This window comes from Taurulus bubalis, assembly GCF_910589615.1.
Source record: "Taurulus bubalis genome assembly, chromosome: 8".
NCBI lineage: Eukaryota > Metazoa > Chordata > Actinopteri > Perciformes > Cottidae > Taurulus > Taurulus bubalis.
The window spans coordinates 12,134,624-12,142,501 of NC_136596.1; positions in this window are offsets into that span (position 1 = coordinate 12,134,624).

The window sequence follows — 7,878 nt, forward strand, 5'->3', positions numbered from 1 at the left end:
ACTTTCCTGAGCGCATCTCCATTTCTCAGGATGTGTCCTTGATTTACTCACAGACGTTAACTCATTTGGTGGGGACTTGACGTTTTCTTCCACAATCACCTCATACATCCCATAATTAATTAATACATTTGCATAATACATACAGTGTCATTCATTTGATATCACATAATCCATACAGAGTTGTTTATTTGTCTTGACCCTCCTACATGTAAACTAATTATAAACTCATCAAAAAAAACGTTGAATGATGGATTTAATTAATAGTCATCAATTAACGCTAGGAGTCACTGATTCTACCTGGTTACATGTAATCCTTTTCATTTAGTTGTGGTTCATTGTTGTTCAATGTGATGTTCATCATATTCTTCATTCATTCCATTCTGCTTGTTTCTTTCATTCATTTATAGTAGTTTAGTTATGTAGTTAAGACATATTTCATTTATAAAGAACTTGATTATTTGATTTGTGTGTATATGAAATATTAGGTCCCTGTACACCTTGTGGAGAACTACCCAGCAACCCTGACATTTTGATTGAATTGGTTAATTTAAAGGTTTTCCCTATTTTTCCAAAATTGAGTGGCGTCCAAAATTGAATCTCCTGTTGAATTTGGTTAGTAAAACTAATCGTGGCTTATGACGTACGCTGAGTGCCATCATTGGTTTGTTCCAATGTATGGGTTTATAATTGAGAATTTAATTAGTTCTCATCGTTATATATCTTCATATTAATTTCTTATTATTCATTACATCTGCAACCAACAACAATTCAATTAAATGTATTTAGTATAGCCCAAAATCACAAATTTGCCTCAGAGGGCTTTACACATATGACATCCTCTGTCCAAGGACCTCACATTGGCACAGGAAAAACTCCTCCCAAAAAAACCTTTGACGGGGAGAAAAAGGGAAGAAACCAACAACAACGATGACATTGTAAAAATAAAATTAAAAAAAAGTGTCCACATGTCTGGCATTTGGAATATGAGATAGTGCTTGACAGTGTGGAGGAACTATGCTCGTCAAAGAAGACCACTAGACTGCCAAGAGAGATGTGCTCAGGACCTCTCCAGGCTGACTTGCTCATTCCACCTTTAATAAATCCAGCAGCATATGTACATCATATCCACATATGGCAAACTGCCTTGTAGGTCCCCTTGGCTCTGTGCTGCTGTTAAAACCCATTAGCCTGTAAATAAAGCTAACTCTCAAATATTTGACCATCACTCGTTGCACGTGGCTGTCACTATCCTTGGACCATGTTAACTCTTTTAAGAATTCAGAGGAAATCAACTGGTCTTGAATTTTCTTGGGATAGATTGGAGCTTTTATAAATGTCTCAATATGTTCTCTTGGCACCACTGGGCACTACCTGCTTGAGCTACATTTCAGTCATTTACAGCTTTAATGCCAATACTGTTTTAAGTTTATAACTTGATGTGTCTGTCTCATTAAGTGATGACTATTTACGTATTTTATTTTACTTTAAGGCGAAGCTACTTGTCCTTGAGGGAATGTTGTTGAATTACTATCTGCATCGATCATTTGGTGTTGAAGCCCTTGTTCTCCTGCTCCCTTACCCTGCAGACTCCTTTTGCAGTGACCTGACCCTTTGCATTATGGGTAAAATGCTGCTAGAGCTTAAATCAAGACTATTCCAGTAACCCCGGAGGTAGAGCCTGTTAGAGATGCAATTAATCAGCTTGCAGATCCTCCATGCAACATGTTCGCATCAGAGTGAAGCAGACTCCAGAGAGCTCTAAATGAATGAAGAAGGAAATCTGAAGAAAGACAGAGACTGAAGTATTTGTTAAAACGCAGCTCTTTGAATCAAGGAGAACGTTAAATCAGGGTCCATTCAAAAGCCCTTATTCCGCATTTGTGGAGAAGGAAGGCTTGATGTATGTTCGGGGAAAAGGGCTAATTCAAGGAATGAACACTATGAAACAAGGAAGCTGCAAGATCACAATCAAAAGCAATCCTGTCACTTTCAAAGGATGATTTATGACAGAATTAACGAGGCAGAGAAAGAGAGACAAAAGGAAAGAGAAAGAAGTATATTGTGTGTTTGAGTGAGACTCGGCCAGCCATAAAGAGTGATAAGCAGAGACAAAAAGAGAGGGAGAGGAGGAATTTGCTGTAAAACATCGGATTTAATACTTTTTGATATTGCAGCACTGACAGGACCGACGACTGCCTTACCTGCTTCCATTTTGTCATGTCATTGTAATTTCATTTCTGGCAGTCTCAAAAGACCCAGGGACATTTCAACTTTCTTTATATGACAGATGTCCAATAATTTCGCATTTAATCTCTGCCCCGAGGGTGCGAAGTACACGAGGCAGAAAACTGATGCCTCTGTAATCAGTGAGATGGTGGATTTCTGGTGATTCTGAAATTGGATACTTACTCATCCAAATTCACTGTCCTCATTAGAATGTAGAATGGGCTCAATTTCTCTCTCTCTCTTGAGTCATGTATTTTATGAATGGTGAATAAAGCACAGGAAACTGTGCACCTAGTACATTAAAAGATTTGAATGTTGCAATATTGGCGTTGTAGACAACGCCAATATTGCAACATTCAACTCTTTTAGCATATTACATATACATTACATATACATATACATTCAACTCTTTTAGCATATTAAAAGCATTTGGTTGCTTTTAATATGGTTTGGTACATGAACAAATTCAAATGTCACAGATGTGCGCAAAAGTGACCCAATGCAAATTTTGAAGACCTCACCTGAATTTTCTCTGTACTAAACCCTCTCTAACTTTGTTCTGCTTCACTTTAACAAAGTCAACCTTTGCAGAGAGAATGTTCACATTATGTGCTATGATTTGGGAGAGGTTTAGACTTTACTGCTGCATCATTTCAAAGAAATAATCATCCTGAAAGTGCTTTTATTTTCTAGGCGGACCTGTAACATACAAACTTATATGTACACTTCTGAACAAAATATCACATGTGTAGCCTTTTATTCAAATTTCCCTAGTGTTAGATACACCCTTTTTAGTTTGGGTTTGCAATTTTCGAGGAAAGGGCCTAAAAATAGGTTGGTTTTTAAAAGGTTAAATACAGTAAACAACTAAACTGTTGTACTTGTTCTATTTTTAATTTGTGTGAATGTCGGTGTGCCAGTGAGAAAGAAAGAACAGGGGTGGGGAAGCTGGTGCAAAAGATGAAATCTAAAATGATATTGGCCTGGTAGAATCTCCCATATACTCTATTGCTAAATTATGTTAACTTTCTACAATTCTTCTTCAGCCGCAAATTAGTATTCTCACTGGATCTGCAACACAAGGGTGAAATTATAATCATGTTGGTTCAATTAAAACCATGTTGCTTTGGGAACCACCTTTGAACATTAATATCTCATTCCAGTCATTTATGCACCTTAAGACTCTCAGTCTTCTTTGTTATACCTTTGTAAAAGACGTGTGACACAAAACAATGAACAAAAGGTTAGCCTCATTATGAAGTAGAAGAAGACACTTGGCACATGTCTAACTTACATAACACCCTTGTCTCCATGAAAATATAGACGTTCTTAATTATATAAAATCCTACATGTTTTTGTTTTACAGTTAAACTTCTAAAATACAAATTATAAAACTATTACAAATTTAACATTTCATGGTTTCAACACTACTTGACCATAGGTTTACCACATTTCAGGTTGATATGTAAAAGTACAAATGTTTTACAGGGCAAATAATCAGTGTACCTATCGTGCCTTTTTTGTGCAAAACCTATCCAAAACCTCTCCAAAATGTGATTTTCCATAGATAATGTCTTCGACCAAGTATTAGCAAACAAACAATCTGAAATAGAGACTGGATGCATAGACACGTATGTGTCTAAAAAAATCTATCCGAAATGTATCCAAACAACAACGTGAAGCAGATTTTCCATTTGTAGAGTTTGACTTTGTTTGGGTGCAGCATGTGACATGCACAATGCCAACTGACCTGCAAGATGTTATTCTGTATTGTAAGGGGATTTTGGTCAGCAAATAAAAACGTGTTTGTTCAGTCAAACAAATCTCTTCTGGTTATCTCCTTATGAGCAAACTGTAGATGTCGGCCTCCATACAACAGGGAGCACTGCAGAAAGAGGTTAATGTTTTACTGATGTAAAGACTCATATTTTCGTCTTTGCAAGAATGCCTATATTGAATGTATCATTATCATTTTCCAGCTGTTATATATAGTTTTGTCTTCCTGTATCTCTCAAAGCCTGAGGTTAATTAGATTTTTGTTGCATTTGATTGATGTTCCCCATCATCATCCCTTGCAATATATGATAACTCTGCACCAGGTACATTGTTAAGATGACTCGGTACAAATGGGAGAACACAGTAGGCAGAAGCCCAAGACAGGGGCGTGATTTATTGGTTACAAGTAGAATGCACTGTAAACCAGAGGAGAGGGAACTTTTTAATGGATTCTCTGTGAAAGACAAACAACTGGAAGTGTTCCTGTTCATCTTATTGAATGGATTTGGGGCCTCTGGCACCCGCCAGGTGAGCTGTCAGAACTTTAACAAGCTTAGTGGTTTATAACGCTTTACTTGAATGTTCTACTTTCATTTTCTCTTTTTCTTCTCTTTTTTTTTGGCCAATAAAATTACTAATTTCTTATTGTCAGATTTATTATATCCCCTTGTTGGCTGCCTGGCCACATAAAGCCTGTGTCAATCTCAATGTGCTGGAACAGACAGAGCAATAGCAGTCAGTATATAGTGGCCTCAGCACAGCCGAGGAAAATCAATAACAATTTATCTGTGGTAGATGCCAAATATAAGTTTAATGAAAAATGTCCTATTTCTGAGAAGGTTACATTTTCTTCTAATGTGTGCTTGGCCACTGATTTATTCCAATTAGATTGGGAGAAGAGAAAAAATAAGAAGTGCGGTTCAGTTGTTGCCTTGCTGACCTACACTATATAGATTTTTTTCTAAATGTAGTGCTTGATCTGTTGAGTTAACGCCTTCAATAAATCCTGACAAAGACATCCAATAAATCCGATTTTTTTTTTAGATTTTTCTTTGCTGTTTCGACGTTAACACTTCTTACTGAAGAAGTCTTCAGCTCTGTCACTCGGAAAAATTATGAGAAAAATACACACAACTATCACTCCAAGACTTTTCATCACTTATCCCCAGGGTAAGAAAAAGAGCAACAGTGGTGTGAAAAACAAAACATTTACTCTGTTAAAAATGACTTTCTGTACCATGAGCCCACAAGGATTTATTTCAGATACAAAATAAAGCTTTGCTGTATCAGCACAGGGTGATGAAATAAATCATGTGGAAGCACTGGCAGATGTATTGAAAAGGGCAAGATAATTAGAAATTGGCAGATTTAGAATGAAATATTGATATCAGTCACATTAACAAATAGTGGATGAATAATTAGACAAATACAAATGGAAACATTCACTCATAGCAGCATGTTCTAAAATAGGAGTTGTTAATGACATCTGGCCTGAACCCAGTAAGCCTGTTATTTCCGGCCTGCTGAACTGAGCCAGTGTTTGACACAAAAAGGTTCTGATCCCAGTATTTATTGCCTTATGACCCTGGTATGTCCTGGTTTAGATTCAGCTGCTGCACCAGGCTTCCCTCTATTGTGCTATTTGCATCAATGAGATTGGAAGAAACTAAAACATTTTTGGTGATCAGTCAATTTAGGGTTGTGTACAAAATGAAAAGCAAAGAGGCCAGCAGGATTCAGTGACAGCTGAAAATAATGAATCAAACATGCGCTGTTTGCGGTGCATTTGTTTGTTTTTGGTGAAGCTGGTTTATTTTTCAAAGCACTGACAATTAGAGCAAACAGTGTTGATGCCACTGACAAAAGCTGTCATGATTCCATGAATGCTGGAAAAGTGGCGAGCTAGCAAAGTCTAATTGTGTTCCAGTGATGTGGAGTGTATTTGTACTCAGATTTTTCCACAATACCACTGTTTACATTAAATATATGAGATCAGATTCAAGTGTGTGTATTTATATTTCTAAATTGTTTACAACATTAATCTCACTTATATATCAGACAGTTTAGCCTATCCTGCAATGTCTCATGTTTTTCGTTATAGGACAGCAGCTGGCTGGTCACCACTTGCCGTTATGGTTTCCGAAACAGTACAATAGCCTTCCCCTCCTTACTGGACAGACTCAGTCAGTTCACTCCATGCGCAAAACACTCTTCTGAATGTAAAGTACATTTTAGTTTTTCTGGTTATATATGCTATTTTCTCCATTGAAGTTCTATGTTTAGTATCATATTCCATATTTCAATTTGGACTGAAGCTCGCAATCAAGCAGTTAATAGAGATAAGTTAAGATAAGGCTAGTTTTTCCTTTTGTAAATACACGTATGCCCTATAAGCCAAGTAAAGAAAAATACAAAGTATCGACTGTAAAACCTGGAAGCATCATGCACATAATAGGTTTACAAGGATATAGGAGTCATTATTATCCTCCATCTGGGACATCTATGGCATGTCATCTGTGTGATATGCTCCTGGATATGATACTGTGGCTCATCTTTACATTCACCTTTTGTTTGCTGATGCAAGGAGCTCAAAGAAACAGCAGCATTCAACATAATTGATATGCCTATTGATATCTCTTTCCTACACCATCGCGTTGCTAATAAATCCTCCTTAATTTAGAATTAGCTTCATATTAAGACTCACAGTCAACTACTGTTGGCAATTTACAACAATATCCGGTTGTTATTCTTCTCCCCGCCCATGTAAAATCAAGCTAACAGCAGTTTAGAAGCCTCATCCCACACAATGCCCAATAACACACATCATGCTGTCCATACGCCTGTGAGACTGTGTGTGGGTCCACTGTGACCACTAAATACAGTGTGTGCTCTTTTATTTCCTTTGTGTACAAATAATGCCTTCACAAATACTTCTGTCAGCCTTGTGTTGAGATTAAGGTCATTTAGATCTGTGTTTTTTTTCCACAGTTTGTCTAGATAAGCAAATAGTAGCAAAAAGTTTCCATGATCTCTAAAGATATCGATGTCAGGCACATTTTTATTTTACATTTGGATTTAAGCAATTTGAGTTATCCTCATTGGCAAATATAGCCACTAAGAAATACATTTCAAAATATTATATTGTAAAAGTATAGTAAGAATAGTAATACGAATATGCTTGACTTCACTATTTCTTGTTGCCTGACTCCAATTTACTTTTTAGTTTTAGTAATCTTGGCCATTACTTTCTTTCTTTCAGGAAAAGCTGCACTGAAATTGTGCAGGTGATTGACTGTGAAGGTCACACTCGACAAAAAATACTGAGAAAATCCACATATGACAAGGGTCTGTACAGAACCCATTCAATTACTGGTAAACTCAGTTTCACCAAAGCTCTCTTTTTTATTTTCATTTTAGGTGGTTTTCTGTGAACGAAATAGAAAAGAAGTCATATGTATTGCTTTATTCACAAATGGAGAGACATCTTAACAATCGGGAAGTTTTAAAGAAAAGGCCAAGTGTATCACTGCCGGATTCCTTCTAATTGTTGTATTTATCTCTTTCCTATCACCGCTGAATAGTGTTTTTTCTTTACAAAGGTTAATGGAAAAACTTTTGACTCTTTACTTGTGTAAGGAGACCTGTTTAAGGATACTGACACTTTGTTGCTTAAAGATATTACGAGCACATTCGGTGACGGAGTAATTGCTCTATTAAAATAGCCCTTGGGTAAGCAAGGCAACACAAAATTGCAACAGGGTTCAGCAAATTCACACTTTATGTGCTTAGGCTACACGGCTACATTGTACGTGATTGTATTAGTGTTGAGTGTCAGTGGTTGCCTCTGTGCATGCGCTTTATATACAATTGTGTGTG